At 45.2% G+C, this 22,475-nt stretch overlaps 1 pseudogene; it reads right to left on the bottom strand.

Annotated features, from left to right (window-relative positions):
- Positions 1-7,584: 7,584 nt before the first annotated feature.
- Positions 7,585-11,390, bottom strand: LOC117514928 (annotated as a pseudogene).
- Positions 11,391-22,475: the final 11,085 nt, after the last annotated feature.

The raw sequence follows: 22,475 nt of genomic DNA, 5'->3' as shown, positions 1-22,475 counted from the left end.
ACACAGCTGACTCCACTCAGCCCGGGGGTATATCATCAGGACGGCGTCTCCACCTCAGTGCCGAGATATCGCCTTAAGACTGAGGTAACGTTCTCTGCATTCATAGTCTGAATAACCAGCTAAAACTTGTTAAACCTTTTCAGGACTGCTGACTACTGATAGCTAAATTGCTTGGATAAGTACTCACCTTCCTGTTATATATTGACAAGAGGTGGAGGCGGCTCTTCCCCTCTCCGTTACTGGGTGCTGTCGCATCCACACCTGTGTGTTGTTGCTCTCTCCCGCCAGCAGTACCGGATCCGACGAGCGGAGGCAGTGGCCACCTGGGAATTCGGGACTTGGCGGTTCCAGTATTTCCAGGGTTCGGTGGCAGAGGAGATCTGGGTGGTTCCGGTTCGACTGAGACGGACGTCTCCTACCTTCGAGCCTGCCCACACGACACCAGCGGATTCGACCCCAAATTGTTAATTGTTGTATTCGTTGTGCTCGTTTCACAACAGTAAAACTTGTTATTCACCTTTCTCCATTGTCCGTTCATTACGCCCCCTGTTGTGGGTCCGTGTACCTACACTTTCACAACAGGATATCTCGGCCAGCGTCATGGACCCCGAGGGGCGTCAACCGGCTGTTGAACGGCCAATGGAAGACCAAGGCGCGTCGGCGGCTTCGGGAGGGGTAATCGGTGAGTTGCAGCGGATCCTCACCGCTTTCACCTCTCGGATCGATTTAATGACCGAGCAGCACGTTCTCCTAAACCGCAGGGTGGAGGCTCTCGCCGCACAAGTGGAGGCGCGCCCTTGGGGCGCCGCTGCGACTCTCCCTCCCGAGGACCCTGCGCGTGAAAGTGACGTTCCACTGGTCGTTCAACGGTCCCTTCCTCCGTCCCCAGAAGCATACATAAGCCCTCCAGAACCGTACGGAGGCTGTGTGGAGACGTGCGCGGATTTTCTGATGCAGTGTTCGCTCGTCTTCGCACAGCGTCCCGTGATGTACGCGACTGATGCTAGCAAAGTAGCTCATGTAATAAATCTGCTTCGCGGGGAGGCACGCGCTTGGGCTACAGCGCTCTGGGAGCAGAACTCACGGCTCCTTCATACATACGTTGGGTTTGTACGGGAGCTCAGAACGGTGTTCGACCATCCCAACAGAGGAGAGTCCGCTTCAACCGCGCTACTGTCAATGAGACAGGGGCGTCGGAGCGCAGCTGCCTATGCAGTCGCCTTCCGCATCGCGGCGGCGAGATCCGGCTGGAATAGCACTGCCCTCCGCGCCGCCTTTGTAAACGGACTGTCATTGGTCCTAAAAGAGCACCTGGTGGCGAAGGACGAACCGCGGGACTTAGACGGGCTCATCGATCTGGTCATACGACTCAACAACCGGTTAGAAGAACGCCGTCGGGAACGAGGCGAAGGGCGTGGCCAGGCACGCGTCGTCCCTCTCCCTTCCGGTTCCGATCGAGCTCCGCCTTCCCCACGCTCCACAGCCCCTGCGCTCCGTGGGGTCACAGCTCCCCCTACTGACGAAGCTAGGGACACGAGTAGGGCAACATTTAGGGCACCAGATGCACAGAGGAGATGGACCCACGGAGCGTGTCTTGTTTGTGGTTCAATAGAGCACCATGTGAGAGACTGCCCCGAGCGGTCAAACGCCAAACGCCCGCCCCTAGAGACTGGGCCAGGGGTGGGCCAAAACATTCACGTGGGACACACCCACATTGCTACACGACTCCCAGTCACGATCCTGTTTGAGGATTCAACCCTGAAGGCCCCAGCACTGGTGGACACGGGCTCTGAGGGGAATCTGCTTGACAGTAGATGGGCCAGGGAGATAGGGCTCCCTCTGGTGGCTCTTACCTCGCCTGTGCAGGTTCGGGCGCTAGATGGCTCCCTACTCCCACCAATCACGCATAAGACACCTCCAGTAACTCTGGTGGTGTCAGGTAACCACCGGGAGGTGATCGAGTTCTTTGTGACTCAGGCCACCTCCCGTGTGGTTTTGGGTTTTCCCTGGATGCTAAAGCACAATCCCCGGATCGATTGGCCATCCGGGGTAGTGGTTCAGTGGAGCGAAACCTGCCATCGGGAGTGTCTAGGTTCCTCGGTTCCTCCCGGCTCCCAAGCTAAGGAGGAGGTCCGAGTCCCGCCCAATCTGAAGGCGGTGCCGGCGGAGTACCATGACCTCGCTGACGTGTTCAGCAAGGATCTGGCTCTCACGCTTCCTCCCCATCGCCCGTATGATTGTGCCATTGATTTGGTTCCAGGCAGTGAGTTCCCGTCCAGTAGGCTGTACAACCTCTCACGGCCGGAGCGTGAATCAATGGAGACCTACATCCGGGACTCATTAGCTGCCGGGTTGATCCGGAATTCCACCTCTCCGATGGGTGCAGGTTTCTTTTTTGTGGGTAAAAAAGATGGCGGGCTTCGTCCATGCATTGATTACAGGGGGTTGAACGAAATCACGGTTCGCAACCGATACCCGTTGCCCTTGTTGGATTCAGTGTTCACCCCCTTGCATGGAGCCAAAATCTTCACCAAGCTGGATCTTAGGAATGCGTATCATTTGGTTCGGATCCGGAAGGGAGACGAATGGAAGACGGCATTTAACACCCCCTTAGGTCATTTTGAGTACCTGGTCATGCCGTTCGGTCTCACTAATGCTCCCGCGACTTTCCAAGCGTTGGTAAACGATGTCTTGCGGGACTTCCTGCACCGGTTCGTCTTCGTGTATCTAGACGATATACTCATCTTTTCCCCAGATCCTGAGACTCATGTCCGGCATGTCCGTCAGGTCCTGCAGCGGTTGTTGGAGAACCGCCTGTTTGTGAAGGGCGAGAAGTGTGAATTCCACCGCACTTCTTTGTCCTTCCTGGGGTTTATCATCTCCTCTAACTCCGTCGCCCCTGATCCGGCCAAGGTTGCGGCGGTGAGAGATTGGCCCCAACCCACAAGCCGTAGGAAGCTGCAACAGTTCCTCGGCTTTGCTAATTTCTACAGGAGGTTCATTAAGGGCTACAGTCAGGTAGTTAGCCCCCTGACAGCCCTGACCTCTCCAAAAGTCCCCTTCACCTGGTCGGATCGGTGCGAAGCCGCGTTCAAGGAGTTGAACGGCGCTTTTCGTCTGCACCAGTTCTGGTGCAGCCCGATCCTAGCCGCCAGTTAGTGGTTGAAGTGGATGCCTCGGACTCAGGGATAGGAGCGGTGCTCTCCCAGAGCGGGAAGACCGATAAGGTCCTTCACCCGTGTGCCTATTTTTCCCGCAGGTTGACCCCCGCTGAACGGAACTATGACGTCGGCAATCGGGAACTCCTAGCTGTGAAAGAGGCCCTCGAAGAGTGGAGACATCTGTTGGAGGGAACAGCCGTGCCATTCACGGTTTTCACTGACCATCGGAACCTGGAGTACATCAGGACCGCCAAGCGGCTGAACCCCAGGCAAGCCCGCTGGTCACTGTTCTTTGGCCGTTTTGACTTCCGGATTACCTACCGTCCCGGGACCAAGAATCAAAGATCGGATGCATTGTCCCGGGTGCATGAAGACGAAGTCAAAACGGAACCGTCGGATCCCCCGGATCCCATCATCCCGGAGTCCGCTATCGTGGCCGCCCTCACCTGGGACGTGGAGAAGACCGTCCGGGAGGCCCTGACCCGTGACCCGGACCCCGGACACGGACCAAAGAACAGACTATATGTCCCACCAGAGGCTAGGGCTGCAGTCCTGGACTTCTGTCACGGTTCTAAGTTCTCCTGTCACCCTGGGGTGCAAAGGACCGTGGCAGTCGTCCGGCAACGCTTCTGGTGGGCGTCCCTGGAGGCCGACATCCGGGACTACGTCCAGGCCTGTACCACCTGCGCCAGGGGCAAGGCAGACCACCGAAAGACCTCAGGGCTGCTACAGCCACTGCCCGTGCCTCATCGCCCCTGGTCCCACATCGGCCTGGACTTCGTCACGGGTCTCCCGCCGTCCCAGGGAACACCGTCGTCTTCACGATAGTGGACCGTTTCTCCAAGGCGGCCCACTTCGTGGCCCTCCCGAAGCTCCCAACGGCCCAGGAGACAGCGGACCTCCTGGTCCACCACGTCGTCCGTCTGCATGGAATACCATCAGACATCGTCTCCGATCGCGGTCCCCAGTTCACCTCGCACGTCTGGAGGAGCTTCTGCCGGGAACTGGGGGCCACGGTCAGCCTCTCGTCTGGGTACCACCCCCAGACCAACGGGCAGGCAGAGCGGGCAAATCAGGAACTGGAGCAGACACTTCGCTGTGTGACAGCTGCGCACCCGACGGCCTGGAGTACCCACCTGGCCTGGATCGAGTACGCCCACAACAGCCAAGTGTCATCAGCCACCGGCCTCTCCCCGTTTGAGGTGTGCTTGGGGTATCAGCCCCCCTTGTTTCCGGTGGTCGAGGGAGAGGTCGGTGTGCCCTCGGTCCAGGCCCACCTACGGAAGTGCCGTCGGGTGTGGCGTGCCGCCCGCTCTGCTTTGTTGAAGGCCCGGACGAGGGCGAAGAAACATGCAGACCGGCGGCGGGCCCCGGCCCCCAAGTATCGTCCTGGGCAGGAAGTGTGGTTGTCCACCAAGGACATTCCCCTTCAAGTGGACTCCCCCAAACTCCAAGAACGATACATTGGTCCCTTCACAATCCTCAAAGTCATCAATCCCGCCGCAGTGAGGCTCCAGCTTCCGGCCTTGCTGCGGATTCATCCAGTTTTCCATGTCTCCCGGATAAAACCCCATCACACCTCACCCCTCTGCACCCCGGGTCCGGCACCACCTCCTGCCCGGATCATCGACGGGGAACCGGCTTGGACCGTGCGCCGGCTCCTCGACGTCCGTCGAATGGGCCGGGGTTTTCAGTACCTGGTGGACTGGGAGGGGTACGGCCCCGAAGAACGCTCCTGGGTGAAGAAGGGCTTCATCCTGGACCCGGCCCTCCTGGCCGACTTCTACCGTCGCCATCCGGACAAGCCCGGTCGTGCGCCAGGAGGCGCCCGTTGAGGGGGGGGTCCTGTTGTGTGGGCCGCTGAAGAGGAGGTACTGCTGGCCCACCACCACCAGAGGGCGCCCTGCCTGGAGTGCGGGCTCCAGGCACCAGAGGGCGCCGCCGCCGTACGAGAGCAGTCAGGGTGACAGCTGTCACCCATTACTGGACACAGCTGACTCCACTCAGCCCGGGGGTATATCATCAGGACGGCGTCTCCACCTCAGTGCCGAGATATCGCCTTAAGACTGAGGTAACGTTCTCTGCATTCATAGTCTGAATAACCAGCTAAAACTTAAACCTTTTCAGGACTGCTGACTACTGATAGCTAAATTGCTTGGATAAGTACTCACCTTCCTGTTATATATTGACAAGAGGTGGAGGCGGCTCTTCCCCTCTCCGTTACTGGGTGCTGTCGCATCCACACCTGTGTGTTGTTGCTCTCTCCCGCCAGCAGTACCGGATCCGACGAGCGGAGGCAGTGGCCACCTGGGAATTCGGGACTTGGCGGTTCCAGTATTTCCAGGGTTCGGTGGCAGAGGAGATCTGGGTGGTTCCGGTTCGACTGAGACGGACGTCTCCTACCTTCGAGCCTGCCCACACGACACCAGCGGATTCGACCCCAAATTGTTAATTGTTGTATTCGTTGTGCTCGTTTCACAACAGTAAAACTTGTTATTCACCTTTCTCCATTGTCCGTTCATTACGCCCCCTGTTGTGGGTCCGTGTACCTACACTTTCACAACAGCATGGGTAAAAGTTAATTAATTGAGTTTGTTTGTTTGTTTGTTTAATACATTGATTGCACTTGTGGTTCTGCAACTGTAAAGTTTGGTGTAACAAAATGATACTCTGGTGATACATTATGGGAACTTTAAATTTTAATTTGAGATTTAAATCTGTGTCAGTGTTGCTGGATCTGCTTGGTGCAATAAAACACAACAGATTGACAAACAGAGGGGGTAAACGCTTTGGAAAAATCATTAGGATACAGTACCACCATGACCCTGTGATTGGCAGGGAATCCCTGTGGATTTGGCCTGTTCCTGCTGATGAAGATGCACCAGTAGCCTGCAAGTTCCTACTTTATTTGGGTAGAACTGATTACTGTTCTGCAGTGACTTCTCATTTGTGATCCGATTTGTCCTTGTGCAACTGTACATAATGTCACTACTAATGCAGCCCACTGCAGAGTCCATCAACTGCAGACACAAACATGGAAAATTGCAAGCAGTATTAAAAAAAAAAGCAAAATCAGCTTGTTTTATTCGTCCATTTTCTTCTTCTAAACAGTTAATCAAAAACATTATCAACTTGAAATGTAATCATCCTAGTGGATGATTCCTTACATAACACTCAGCTTAAGGTTCAAAGCTGGACCATCCCAGGAGACGAGGTGACTGAGTGCAAACAGACATCCCATTCCTTGACAGACCGTCGAAGGCTCTGACTGTGACATCACAGCACAGGAGGAGCTAAACATCTGTCCTTATATTCTGCCCAAACTGGATAAAGATTGGTCAAATGTCCTCTGAGGTCACATCAAGGAATCAAGGTGTTTTGGTCAATCATGAAATACTGAAACTGGGAAGATCAAAAATACTGAAGTAGTTTTAATGGAGTTACTTATGGAAATTTTGCAAACCTGCTCATTCACTCACTCCAGTAATCTTATGTTCGAAACATAGAGAAGTAAGTAAATAATGCAGAGTACCATAATAAATCAAACAACAGGGCAAGACAATATGAACATAAAGTGCACTCAAACATGTCAGACCAACAATTTCAAAGACAATTTCTTTGAGGTGATTTGCTGTAATTTTTAGGAAATGAGTTTGCATTTATTCAGGCTTTTACGGTAATTTCTTTTTCAGCGATTAATGGAAGTACAGTTGTATAGAAGTCATTTTTGTTGTTGGTTTATGGATTTGAAAATAAGAAACAACAAAAACAGCATTTGATTTTGTTTAGAACAGAAATATTGAGCACATTTTAAAATGATGGAGAAAAAAAATTTCAAACACTAATGTTACAGTTCTAAAGTGTCTAACAGTCAACAGTCCTACTGTATCGCATCTGCAACAAAAATCACTTTGCATGTAGGATGTGAACTCTATTATATCATGAGAAGCAACAACAGCAGTTTCTTACAGACGTTTGACTGTAATTGTGGTAACTTGTAAATAAAAAGAACCATGAAACGCAGATGCCGAGTTTTCACCTTTATCTGAATTGTAAATATCAAACATCTATTTCGGTGTGTGAGAGAACCAACGCATGACTCAGGAACATGTAGTCTTCTCCTGTTCTTTTTTCCTTGCTGGCAATAGCAGTAGTACACATCCATACATTCTAATGGTCATAGAGTGCCACCTACTGGTAATAATGTACATTGCCCATATTTACTGCATTACAACACACACCCCCCACTAAGTTCAGAAATTCCTCCAATACGTAACTATTAACTTCAAGAAACTGAAAATTGATCTGGTGTCAATTACTTTCATACACCTATACTGACCTTAACACATCAAACACAAATTATCTTTGCATACACATAACGGAACATGGAATATGCATTATCAAAGAAAAGCAGTAACACTTATCAAATATTCAGTCTAAGAGGAGGCTTTCGAGCACGCTGTGATCTGTGCACTGTCTCCTGTGAAACAGCAGTCACCACAGGCGTTGGAGCTTTGGGAGGATCCTGTGCTGCGGTCACCAAAGGGTTCTGTGGTGTCTGTGTGTTGGTGTGTGACTGTCCATCCTCTGCCGGTGGTACAGATACCTCCGGTGGCGATTCCTCTGCCGGAGACGCTCCTCCAGGAGTCACCAGTGGCAACTCTGCAGTGCTGACAGTTTCTGGGCCTTTATCATGACGCAGCCGCACGTGGTCCTGATGCCTGCGGAACACTCGTCCATCTGTCAGTTTGATGACGTAGGAGACGGGACCATTCTGTGTCAGGATAACCCCAGGAAGCCATTGCTGCTGGTAGTTACTGCAGAAATTCTTCACATAGACATTGTCACCTGGTTTCAGCAGTCTCTTTCACATGAAGATCGCGGCTCTCCTTCTGCTTTTCTTGCTTTCTCGCTACCTTTGCTTTCAAGTCAGGGCGAAGCAGATCTAGCCTTGACTTAGGCCTACGGCCCATCAACATCTCTGCTGGTGTACGTTCAGTAGTGGTCTGAGGTGTGAGGCGGTACTTGAACAGGAAACATGAGAGTCTAGTACTCAGAGAATCACCTGTCATGCGCTTCAAACCTTCCTTCACTGTCTGTACAGCACGTTCCGCCAGTCCATTCAATGCTGGATGGAAAGGAGCTGTACGAATGTGACGGATTCCATTCTGTTGCATGAAGTCACTGAACAGCTCACTTGTGAAGGTTGGACCATTGTCCGTGACTAGGGTGTCAGGTAGACCATGAACTGCAAACACTTGTTTGAGTTTCTCAATGGTTGAGGGGTCTGTTATGTTGCCCATGATGTGACATTCTGTCCACTTAAAGTAGGCGTCGACCATGACAAGAAACATCTGCCCCATGAAGGACCCTGCAAAGTCCAGATGTAATCTAGACCAGGGACTGTCTGGCCACTCCCTGGATGCAAGGGAGCTGGTGGTGACATTTTCTGATTGGCCTGACACTGTGAGCATAATTTCACCTTGTTTTCCAGGTCTAAGTCCATTCTTGGCCACCAGACATAGGATCTTGCAAGACACACCTGGATGTGTCTCATGCACTTCCTCCATGATCTGTAAGCGGCCTGGGGGAGGTACGATGACCCTCGTCCCCCAGAAGATGCAACCATCTTGTAAGCTCAGTTCAGTCTTTCTTTTCACATAAGGCCTCAAATCCTTACCCTCTATCACTGCGGGCCAGCCTTGTAGCAGGTAAGTCTTTACCTTGGACAGGACAGAATCTCACTTGGTCCATTGCTTGACCTGGGATGCAGTCACTTGTGTTTCCGACAACTGCTCTAACGAAAAGACAGTCTCTGGAGGCACGTAAGTGGTGACTGGCATCTCGGGCAATGGCAGGCGACTGAGTGCGTCAGCATTTGCATTGTCTTTTCCTGCTCTGTACACTATGGTGTATTGGTAGGCTGACAATGTTAGTGCCCAACGTTGGATTTGGGCAGAGGCGAGTGATGGGATGCAATGTGTCTCGCCAAACAGACTCATCAGTGGTTTATGGTCTGTATGGATTTTGAAAGGATGGCCGTAGAGGTACTGATGGAAGCGCTTAACAGCAAGCACAATTGCCAGACCTTCCTTGTCTAGCTGCGAGTACCCCTTTTCCGCAGCCTTCAACATGCGTGAAGCAAAGCCAGTAGGCTTCTCTGATCCATCTTCCATTACGTGCAACAGCACTGCCCCTACACCATACGGCGAGGCATCACATGAGAGGGTCACCTCCTTGTCTGGATCGAAATGCACAAGCAGTTCCGCTGAATGGCGCCAAGATCTTTGAAAGGTCCTGCAGAATTTGCCGTAGTAATTCACCATCCCAAGAAAGGATCTGAGTTCGGTGATGTTCTTGGGGCTCGGGGCTTCCTTGACAGCTCTCACTTTGTCTTCCACTGGGCTGATACCCTCGGCTGTTATCTTATGTCCCAGGTAAGTGACACTCAGTGCCATGAACACGCATTTGTCTCTTTTCAGTCTCAGCCCTGCATCTGAGAGTCTTTGTAGCACCTGCTCCAAGTTGCTGAGATGCTCAGTTTCGGTAGCACCGGTAATGAGCAGATCATCCAGGTAGCATGTGGGATGCCTTGCAACAGACTGTCCACTGCCCTTTGGAAAATGGACGCCACTCCAAACACTAGGCGGTTGTACTTAAACAATCCCTTGTGCGTGTTTATTGTGACAAACTCCTTGGACTCATTGTCTAGCAGCAGCTGCTGATAGGCGTGGCTCATGTTCAGTTTTGTAAACGACTTGCCCCCTGCCAGGGTTGCAAACAGGTCATCCACCCATGGCAATGGGTACTCCTCCAGCTTTGAGACCTGGTTCATGGTAAGTTTATAGTCCCCACATATTCGCACTGTTTTGTCAGGTTTCATAACAGGAACAATGGGAGCTGCCCACTTGGAGAACTGGACTGGCTCAATGATGCCCAGCGCCTGTAAGCGCTCCAGCTCCTCCTCCACTTTCTGTTTCATTGCATAGGGTACCACTCTGGGCTTGTAGAAACGTGGTGTGGCATTAGGGTCAATGTGCAGTTTCACTGTCATTCCCTTGAGTGTGCCCATCTCCTCTCTGAACACCTCACTGTATCACTGCAGAATGTCCTCTGTTGTGCGTGTGTACTTCACCTCATGCCAGTTAAGCTTAATTTTTCTGAGCCAGTCATGGCCCAACAAACTGGGACCACTACCCTTGGCCACTACTAGTCTCCCCTCAGCCTTCTGATTTCCCACTACGATGCTCACCTTTAACACTCCTAGGTGGGGTATGGGCTGACCGGTGTATGTCCTTAGCTGGAGCTTTGATGGAGTCAGGGGTGGTGGCTTGGATCTCTACATCCTCTTGTAGGTCTCCTCGCTGATGACCGACGCGGTCGCTCCTGAATCAATCTCAAACTTGACACACTGTCCGTGTACGGTGAGTGTGGCATAATATGGCATAGGCCGTTCCTCATAAGTGTCCACTGCAAACATGTCAAAAGAACACACAGCCTCTTCGCTTGCTTCCTCTACATGATGTGTGGCAGCCTGATTTTGCTTTGCTCTCCCCTTTTCAGTTTTAGTTTTATTTTAGCACCTCTGCACTTCTTTTCTAAGTGTCCTTTTTTCTTGCAACCATGGCAGACTGCATCCTTGAATTTGCATTCGTTTGCACAGTGTGCACCTCCACACCGAAAGCATTCAACTGGTTTGCCAGATTTTGAATCGTCTTTCTTTACATGATGCACTGCCACAGGTTGTGCTCCAGCATGCCCTTTCTGAATGTCTTTGGCATTGCTAGCAGCCATTTCCATGCTCTGAGGAGAAAGTTCTAGCGCTCTTTTGAAAGTCAATGTTGGTGTTGTCTCACTCAGCAAGCGGCGCTGAATTGCATCATCATTTATGCCGCATACAAGTCGGTCATGAAGCATGTCGTCTAGCACTGCTCCGATTTCACAATGCTCTGATAGCTGTCGAAGCTCTGCTACGAAGTTAGCCACTGACTGACCTGACTTTCTGAAGTGACTGTGGACTTGAAACGCTGGACAATTACAGATGGTTTTGGATTGTGGTGGTTGCTTACGAGTTTGACTAAGTCTGCATATGGAATTTCACCTGGTTTCCGTGGTGTAGCTGTTCCTTATCAGCTTATAAGTCTTTGCCCCACACACACTCAGGAGAATCGAGCGCTTCCTAGCCTCTTCAGTAATTCCATTAGCATTGAAAAAGTGTCCTTTCCTCATACTCGGTCCAATCCTTGTCTCCCTCCACAAATTCACTGATTGTCCCAAACATTCCCATGATCTGCACAGGTCATTGTACTTCTCCGTGTCCCCTTTCCACAGTGACTGGTGCTCTGTTTCTCTCAACAACCACCTCTTGTTCCTCGGCGATGGCTTGTTGTTCCTCTCCACCGTTTTCACTCATAGCCGCCTACTGAAAGCTAGCTATAACACTTGACTAGCTACAGCTAACAACAAAAAAACAAATGTGAAAACAAACTCATCCAGTTCACCTTGTCGCCAAAAATATGGGGTAACTTGTAAATTAAAAGAACCACGAAACGCAGATGCCGAGTTTTCACCTTTATCTGAATTGCTGCAGCTAGAGTACTGACGGGGACTAGCAGGAGAGAGCATATCTCACCCGTGTTGGCCTCCCTTCATTGGCTTCCTGTTAATGCTAGAATAGAATTTAAAATTCTTCTTCTTACTTATAAGGTTTTGAATAATCAGGTCCCATCTTATCTTAGGGACCTCGTAGTACCATATTACCCCATTAGAGCGCTTCGCTCTCAGACTGCGGGCTTACTTGTAGTTCCTAGGGTTTGTAAGAGTAGAATGGGAGGCAGAGCCTTCAGCTTTCAGGCTCCTCTCCTGTGGAACCAGCTCCCAATTCAGATCAGGGAGACAGATACCCTCTCTACTTTTAAGATTAGGCTTAAAACTTTCCTTTTCGCTAAGGCTTATAGTTAGGGCTGGATCGGGTGACCCTGGACCATCCCTTGGTTATGTTGCTTTAGACGTAGACTGTGTTTCATAATTATTGTATGGCCTTGCCTTGCAATGTGGAGCGCCTTGGGGCAACTGTTTGTTGTGATTTGGCGCTATACAAGAAAAAAGTTGATTGATTGATTGATTGAATTGTAAATATCAAACATCTATTTCGGTACTTCGTACTATGTTTGAAGGGGACCTAAATCTTGCTTGATTGCACCATATGGCCAATCACAATGAGTGTTTCTCGAACAGATGGCCAATGATGACCTTTACTCACAGCAGGGTTAAGCCCAGAAAGGCAATGTAAGTCCAGTAACAGATTAGTCTGGTCCTCACCAGTTAGTGACCTTCACAGTAAGAACAACATGTGAAGAGGAGGCGGAGAGGAACTGAAGAATTTACATTACTTCTGCCTCCTCAAAAAGTTCCTCATGTTGAGTTCAAATCATACTATATGATAAATGTCACATTTATGGATAAGGGGTTGTAATGTTTACATTTACCGGTTGTATTGTAGCAGAAACTTTCAAGAAAAATGGTTGTATTTGAAAAATGGTTGTATTTAGATGCATTTTTCCAGCATCACATCTGTTTCTATAATCATCTCTCCACAAATGACCTCATGGAAATATGAATTCTAAAACTGAAATGAAAAATTCTTTATCCTGAAATCCACATAAAAATAACAGTCGCTCATGTCAGTAAGGTTAGCAGCCATTCTGACAGTTACCCGACAAACTTGACAGGCAGGACAAGCTGTCATCCTTCAGCAAATAGAAATCTTCTTAGCACAGCCTGATCTGTGGATGTGGCAGCAAGCCCGGACAAGGATGAGTCCAACATGACTCCAGATAGTTCAAAAGGTTTTATTGTAACAAGTCTTACCTTAAAATGCTTTTTAGCTTCACAGGGTGCATGTATGCTTCTGCATATCATTCCTCTTTTTTCTCTTAATTTAGTTAAATATACAAAGCATTTTTGCAATCAAGGCCTAAGCACTTGGAGGAAAGGGCTTTACAAACATAATTAAAAGGTCCAAGAGAGGGCAGATCTGGGCAGAAAGTGAAGAAATACCAGTGTTTTAAACATCAGCATGGGAGAGAGAGAAATAGAGAAAGACAGCCAGACACCGCACCATGTGACTGAACAAGTACAAATTACCAGTGGAGGATGAAATATACAATATAACCTTTATTTAACCAGATAAAAAGCCCATTGAGATGGAAAGCTCTTTTACAAGGGTACCTGGCCAAGAAAGGCAGTGGCATGTCATAATCAACAGGTTAACATCATCAAGAAAATGTTAAAAACAAGTAAAATACAAGCAATATACCGATAAAACAATCATTTTGGTCATTGTAACAGTATATAAGATAAAACAAAATTAAAATTAAGAAACTTGGGCACTGTGCAAAAGAATTCCATTCACGGTCTCTTAAAATAGAGTGGAAGGCATTCAAAGGAATCAACCCACACACACACACACCAACATTAGTTTTAATATAAATCATTTTTAGTCAGTTCTGCCATCGATACCTGTGTTATTTAATTTACTTTGTGTTGTGCTGAGTGTCTGTGTATTTTTTGAAAATACACACAATTTAATTGTGGTTAAATATTGAGTGTAAAAATCATTTTATATATAATTTTTGGTCACATCAGTGGGACAGTCTTTTATTTATTTTATAACTTTATGGGTGGGACAGTCTTTTATTTATTTTATAACTTTATGGGTTATTTTCCTGGAGGGTTACTCAGTCCTAATTAGAGTGGCTTTTGCAAATGGAAGATGACTGTGGTGTGCTTGGAGGGTTTTTTATTTATTTATTTATTTATTTATTTATTTATTTTTATGAAAGCTTAAGCTAATAAGGAACTGGTAGTTGCAGTTTTTTTTTTTTTTTTTTTTTTTTTGAAAAGGCATACGATATGTTGTCTCCTTATCAAGCTTGGAGCCAAGGGAATAGGTGGGTGAATGTTTAACTGGATTATAGATTTTTTGAAGAACAGAACCACTGAAGTAAGAGTTTAGCCAATAGACAATGGAGTTCCACAAGGGTGTGTATGCAGTCCCTCACTGTTTAACATCATGATTACTTATACTTAACCTTTGGTGTTCATATCCAGAGAGTTGTGACAGGATGTAAAAGGGCAGCAAATATAATGAGGTGTTTGGTGGGAAGTAGCTGGGGAGGTAGCATGAAGTCTCTGAAGTAAATCTATACTGCCAGAATAAGATCTGATTATGCATGTATTGTATACAGAGCAGATGAAAAATCTCATCTACAAAGGTTCGATGTGATATAAGCTCAGGATCTCCATGTATGTTATGGAGCTTTCAAGATGTCATCAAGCCCGAAGCTTCAGGTAGAGGTTGAACAATTACCTTGAACTTTGAGGCATCTATTGGAGAAATTCACAGGGTCACAAACACACACGTCCGACCAAATCTGTTTTAAACCCATATTGAGAGCATGATAAAATAAAGTCTAATAGTTCTGGTTGGGTAGGAAATAGTCATGCTGGGAAACTAGGCTGGTCTACGTATGTTAACACATAGTTGTGTGTAGTACCACTGTCTGTTAATCCCCTGTGGGGTTTTTTCCTATGCCACAAGTAGCCTCTGAGATGGAGAAACTTTCAAAGGAAATTAATAAGTACAGTGGGATGGACGGTCTAGTTCAGTGGTACCTTAACAGTGATGCGTTACTCTAATCTGACCACTTTTTTTTAGTAACGAGTAATCTAACGCGTTAATCTTTCCAAATCAGTAATCAGATTAAAGTTACTTCTCCATGTCACTGTGCGTTACTGTTATTTTTCATTGAGGGTCGATAGCAGCATTAAACTTGGTCTATGGGCAGGAGGTCGGGGTTCGACTGAACTGTCCACTTTAAGTGAGCTGTGAGCTTTTAATCCGCGTTTTTTTTGTAGCTGCTCGACTCGTCCTCACCTCTTAAAGCGCGGTGATCAGCACACCTGCACTGAGCTTTACAAAGACATTTTTATACTTTTTTTCCTCCTTTATTTAGAATTCTGAGCTGAGCTGCTCCGTATCTGGTCATTAAAAAGCTGATCCTCCGCGACGCGTCAACAACTAACACTATTTTCCACTCAAATGCACCTAAACTCTCTTTCTGAGGACCACATGATGTGAAAACGCAATAAAACTTTCTTACCTGTAAATCTGGTCATGTTTTCTGCATAAATAAATGTTATCCATTCTTTGTGCTCAAACGCCAAAGCAGGGGCGAATCCAGATGGGATGGGGGCGTGGGGCAAGGATGTGCCCCCCTCACAACACCCCTAGATTAAAGGTCCAGTTTTGAAGCCGTTTTTTTTACTACAACTACTAATATTGCTTAAAATAATAATAATTTCGACAAGTAAAATGTTTAGAGAGAATTTAAATGTTAGAAAAATGTTAGAATTTAATAGTTACATTTATAAAAAATGTAAGTTCGAAATTGCAAGTTTTACTGTTACAGTGCTGTCAACAGTTAAATATGAGGTCAAGAAAGAGGTCTTTATTTTACTTTTTATAAAACAAGTATTTATTTTCATTGAAGTCAAGAAAGGGTGACTATAAAGTGAATTTTGGCAAAACAGGTATCATTGTCATGTTGAGGTGGCAGAGGGTTGTTGTCGGCAGCTGGGAAAAGTAACTAAAAAAGTAACTAGTAATCTAACTTAGTTACTTTTACAATTGAGTAATCAGTAAAGTAACTAAGTTACTTTTTTCAAGGAGTAATCAGTAATCAGTAATTGGATTACTTTATCAAAGTAACTGTGGCAACACTGTACCTTAATATGAAATATATGAATATGATTCAAATATTTACAGATGAATATAAAGATCCTGTCACAGGAAAGACAGGAGCAGCGGTTTATATTCACTAATTCCATAAGTCAGTCAAACAAAGACTGTCAGATTATTTAGCTGTCTCTTCTGTGGAACTGCTAGTGATTTTGCTTATGGTGGGTAGAGGAGGTGAAGTTCAGTCACCATGTCATCTGTTCAGATTCAGTGGCAGCATGACTCAACATTTAAAAGTCAAAGTGTCTTTATTAGTCTGGCATTTCAAAAGGCAAATCTGTTTGCAGGCCAGACCTCATCAATTAGATTCTTCAATTTATTTAAACTACAGCAACAGAATATTTCAGTGTATATAATGCCTAAATCGATACTTGTAATTTGATTGGTTTGTACGTTACGTGATATGAATTATTCATACCATTTATCATTGTGTTCCATTTAGTCTGCAATTTTGGTTATATACGTTTTGTGCTATTGCACAAAATGTATAAAACGTACAGCACGCTTACACCAGCGGCGATGGCACTTATCTTAAAAACAAACATGGTGGGGTTTCCTTTTGCACAGCATCCGGTACAGCCTACATTGTCAAGATTGTTTTTGGACTATCTGACTGTTTTTGCAAGTTGACTGACATCAATTTTGGATTGGATTGGACTGTTATTTAAAGTTTGTGTTGGACTTTTTGGAACCTCTTGTTGTCAAAGGACCAGTGACGCACACCAAAATGTAAGTCCCTTTTCTCTTGTTTGTAAATTGACAAAATATCAAATGAGAAGGATCTATTTTAGGCGTTACATAAAACAAATAATGAATGTTTTTTTTTTTCATTTGTGCAATGCAAAGAAGTGCCTCATTGAATAGAACATTTCATCTTTCAACGAATGAAGTATTCTTACCATTGCACAAATGAAAAAACATTCATTACTTGTATAATGTTTCATGTGGGTTCCATCTCATTCTGAAATTGAGGGCAATGAAGTAGTAGATCAGCTGGAATACGTTCTTTTTCTACACTTACGCCACTTGTTTGGAGGCATGTAATTGCATATTTAAAGGGAACAGGATTATTCAATAGAATATAGTACAGTTCCCCCCCCCCCCCACACACACACACACATTCCTTTTTTCCTTCCCTCCTTTATCTCCATTAATGCTCCGCACCCAAACAGCTGGTGGCGGTAATGCACCGTGTCTGTTTGCAAACCGCCAATAAACGCGACAGAAGAAGACGAAGAAGTTGTTCAAGAAAATATGACAGAAAAGCGACTGCCTTCATGGATGACGAAGAAGAAAGAGAAAGTGAAAGAGGAGAGAAGCGAGAAAAGACGACAAGCTGCACGGTAAATGCTGCCAAAAACTCAACAAGGCTCTTATTCAGTTTAAGTCTTAATGTGTGATTTGTCACTAACAGACACGATATGATGTGGTTTCAGGTCTGTTTTCTACTGTATGAACGAGAAAGAGCTGGTTGAAGCAGCTGTTTCATGTCTCAGCCACACAGCCTGCGAAGATGTGACTCTCCTCAAAGACCAACAGGTGGCGCTGCTTCCTTTTATATGGCATTTAGAAAGTGCTGCAGAACTGATAGACTTATAAAACCCAATGCAGGCTGCACATCCTTGATGCAACAAACATTGTGTTAAGTGAAATTAATGCAAAGGCTACAAGTCTATAATTATGGAATAACCCTGTTGTGTCTGATGATTTGTGGATGTTCATGCTGGTTATACGGTCGCAAATTGGGCTTTACCACATGTGCAAACCATGTGCAATATGATTCCACAGTTGTATATAATTCTTGTTTTACATTTTACTTGGGCCACATTTTATTTTACCTTATGTTTATATTAGTTGTACATATACTCTGAATAATTTACCGTTAAATTTCACTCTCTTTTATATTGGCTAAAAATTACTGGCACCACGGAAAGCACCTTTTTGGAGTTGCACTCAAATCTCGTTGTAATGCAAATTACAATGACAATAAAGGCGATTCTGATTCTTCTAATTCTAGCAGAGCCGGTAAAATGGATATTTGCAACCGTATAACTGCATTAACGTCTGCAAATTGTCAGACACAAGGGGGTTAGAACCATTCTAATCCAATTCCATCGTTTGCACTGTTTATTTTTCCGTAGGTAATTCAGTTGGCGAGACTTACTGTGATGCAGCGTTGCTCCAACAGCGGTCAGGGTGCGGAGTAATTCATCAAATGTGAAAATCCATCAAATGTGAAACAATTCTGTATCAGAATCCACATCAATACTTTCATATGGTAGCTTAAATTCACCCATTTCAGTGGTGGTACGCGACTTTCTCTCGCTAACAGCACCATTATGACATGCGTGTAGCAGCACGTGCAGCCGGTGTTCTGTCAAATTGTTTGTCTCGACAGTTCCGCGTCCCGATAATATTGCGCATGCCATGCGTGCACATATATACCATATATGGTTCTGTGTACTCTTGACATGGTGTTAGTTCTGTCCAAAATTCAGTCATTGTATCCTTGACTAACACACAGTCCTTCCACCATGTTTAATCTATATTCTCTGCAAACTGTTTGTGTTAAATAGTTGGGACTTTGACTTTTCAAGGTCATCCACCATCAAAGGTGGCCCAAATAAAGTTGATATATTACTTCATATCAGTGTGTAATAGCAAACATACACGTATCTTTAACCAGTTGCTCCGAAAAGCTTTTAAAAATATCACCCATATATAGTAAATATTGGGGGTCCAGATTTTGATGCTGACCTGTGACCTTAACGTTAACAGATCTTTGTCAAAATCAAATTACTTTGTCTTCAGCTGACCTGCAGTCATTCCACCAAAAACTTATTATTGTATTCACATGCAGACAAACAAAAAGTGATGAAAACAATACCACCTGCATGCAGTACCACTGCACAGTATGTAACAAGCACAATTTAGAAGTGTTAAAATTATCCATATAACACAGATGGAGAAAATTAAATAATTTAGATGCCTGGTTTTGGATCCTGGAGAAAACATTTTTCAGATCTTTTGGCCTTTCCACTTACTATTATAAGTGAAATACATGTTATCACACCCTGTATATCCTGAAATAAGAACCAGTACCAGTGGGTGCTATATTAAGTCTTACATCTTTGTATACTGTATATGCTTTATTTATTTTGTCTGATTGTAATTCACGTCGGCAGTAATGACACTCGGTTACGCCAATCGGAGGTCACTAAAATTAACATTGAATCGGTGTGTAACTTTGCAAAAACAATGTCGGACTCTGTTGTTTTCTCTGGGCCCCTCCCCAATCAGACCGGGAGTGACATGTTTAGCCACATGTTCTCCTTGAATTGCTGGCTGTCTGAGTGGTGTCCAAAAAATGAGGTGGGCTTCATTGATAATTGGCAAAGCTTCTGGGGAAAACCTGGTCTTGTTAGGAGAGACGGCATCCATCCCACTTTAGAGGGAGCAGCTCTCATTTCTAGAAATCTGGCCAATTTTTTGGGATCCTCCAAACTGTGACTGTCTAGCGTTGGGACCAGGAGGCAGAGCTGTGGTCTTATACACCTCTCTGCAGCTTCTCTCCCCCTGCCATCCCCGTAGAGACGGTGCCTGCTCCCAGACCACCAATAACTAGCAAAAATCTATTTAAGCATAAAAATTCAAAAAGAAAAAATAATATAGCACCTTCAATTGCACCACAGACTAAAACAGTTAAATGTGGTCTATTAAACATTAGGTCTCTTTCTTCTAAGTCCCTGTTGGTAAATGATATAATAATTGATCAACGTATTGATTTATTCTGCCTAACAGAAACTTGGTTACAGCAGGATGAATATGTTAGTTTAAATGAGTCAACACCCCCGAGTCACACTAACTGTCAGAATGCTCGTAGCACGGGCCGGGGCGGAGGATTAGCAGCAATCTTCCATTCCAGCTTATTAATTAATCAAAAACCTAGACAGAGCTTTAATTCATTTGAAAGCTTGTCTCTTAGTCTTGTCCATCCAAATTGGAAGTCCCAAAAACCAGTTTTATTTGTTATTATCTATCGTCCACCTGGTCGTTACTGTGAGTTTCTCTGTGAATTTTCAGACCTTTTGTCTGACTTAGTGCTTAGCTCAGATAAGATAATTATAGTGGGCGATTTTAACAGTCCACACAGATGCTGAGAATGACAGCCTCAACACTGCATTTAATCTATTATTAGACTCTATCGGCTTTGCTCAAAAAGTAAATGAGTCCACCCACCACTTTAATCATATTTTAGATCTTGTTCTGACTTATGGTATGGAAATAGAAGACTTAACAGTATTCCCTGAAAACTCCCTTTTGTCTGATCATTTTTAATAACATTTACATTTACCCTGATGGACTACCCAGCAGTGGGGAATAAGTTTCATTACACTAGAAGTCTTTCAGAAAGCGCTGTAACTAGGTTTAAGGATATGATTCCTTCTTTATGTTCTCTAATGTCATATACCAACACAGAGCAGAGTAGCTACCTAAACTCTGTAAGGGAGTTAGAGTATCTTGTCAATAGTTTTACATCCTCATTGAAGACAACTTTGGATGCTGTAGCTCCTCTGAAAAAGAGAGCTTTAAATCAGAAGTGTCTGACTCCGTGGTATAACTCACAAACTCGTAGCTTAAAGCAGATAACCCGTAAGTTGGAGAGGAAATGGCGTCTCACTAATTTAGAAGATCTTCACTTAGCCTGGAAAAAGAGTTTGTTGCTCTATAAGAAAGCCCTTCGTGAAGCTAGGACATCTTTCTACTCATCACTAATTGAAGAAAATAAGAACAACCCCAGGTTTCTTTTCAGCACTGTAGCCAGGCTGACAAAGAGTCAGAGCTCTATTGAGCTGAGTATTCCATTAACTTTAACTAGTAATGACTTCATGACTTTCTTTGCTAACAAAATTTTGACTATTAGAGAAAAAATTACTCATAACCATCCCAAAGATGTATCGTTATCTTTGGCTGCTTTCAGTGATGCCGGTATTTGGTTAGACTCTTTCTCTCCGATTGTTCTGTCTGAGTTATTTTCATTAGTTACTTCATCCAAACCATCAACATGCTTATTAGACCCCATTCCTGCCAGGCTGCTCAAGGAAGTCCTACCATTATTTAATGCTTCAATCTTAAATATGATCAATCTATCTTTGTTAGTTGGTTATGTACCACAGGCCTTTAAGGTGGCAGTAATTAAACCATTACTTAAAAAGCCATCACTTGACCCAGCTATCTTAGCTAATTATAGGCCAATCTCCAACCTTCCTTTTCTCTCAAAGATTCTTGAGAGGGTAGTTGTAAAACAGCTAACTGATCACCTGCAGAGGAATGGTCTATTTGAAGAGTTTCAGTCAGGTTTTAGAATTCATCATAGTACAGAAACAGCATTAGTGAAGGTTACAAATGATCTTCTTATGGCTTCGGACAGTGGACTTATCTCTGTGCTTGTTCTGTTGGACCTCAGTGCTGCTTTTGATACTGTTGACCATAAAATTTTATTACAGAGATTAGAGCATGTCATAGGTATTAAAGGCATTGCGCTGCGGTGGTTTGAATCATATTTGTCTAATAGATTACAGTTTGTTCATGTAAATGGGGAATCTTCTTCACAGACTAAAGTTAATTATGGAGTTCCACAAGGTTCTGTGCTAGGACCAATTTTATTCACTTTATACATGCTTCCCTTGGGCAGTATTATTAGACGGTATTGCTTAAATTTTCATTGTTACGCAGATGATACCCAGCTTTATCTATCCATGAAGCCAGAGGATACACACCAATTAGCTAAACTGCAGGATTGTCTTACAGACATAAAGACATGGATGACCTCTAATTTCCTGCTTTTAAACTCAGATAAAACTGAAGTTATTGTACTTGGCCCCACAAATCTTAGAAGCATGGTGTCTAACCAGATCGTTACTCTGGATGGCATTTCCCTGATCTCTGGTAATACTGTGAGAAATCTTGGAGTTATTTTTGATCAGGATATGTCATTCAAAGCGCATATTAAACAAATATGTAGGACTGCCTTTTTGCATTTACGCAATATCTCTAAAATCAGAAAGGTCTTGTCTCAGAGTGATGCTGAAAAACTAATTCATGCATTTATTTCCTCTAGGCTGGACTATTGTAATTCATTATTATCAGGTTGTCCTAAAAGTTCCCTAAAAAGCCTTCAGTTGGTTCAGAATGCTGCAGCTATAGTACTGACGGGGACTAGCAGGAGAGAGCATATCTCACCCGTGTTGGCCTCCCTTCATTGGCTTCCTGTTAATGCTAGAATAGAATTTAAAATTCTTCTTCTTACTTATAAGGTTTTGAATAATCAGGTCCCATCTTATCTTAGGGACCTCGTAGTACCATATTACCCCATTAGAGCGCTTCGCTCTCAGACTGCGGGCTTACTTGTAGTTCCTAGGGTTTGTAAGAGTAGAATGGGAGGCAGAGCCTTCAGCTTTCAGGCTCCTCTCCTGTGGAACCAGCTCCCAATTCAGATCAGGGAGACAGAT

Source organism: Thalassophryne amazonica, chromosome 8 (assembly GCF_902500255.1).
Source record: "Thalassophryne amazonica chromosome 8, fThaAma1.1, whole genome shotgun sequence".
NCBI classification, from domain to species: domain Eukaryota; kingdom Metazoa; phylum Chordata; class Actinopteri; order Batrachoidiformes; family Batrachoididae; genus Thalassophryne; species Thalassophryne amazonica.
The sequence above is the reverse complement of the archived record's forward strand: the minus strand, read 5'-3'. Positions and strand labels throughout refer to the sequence as shown.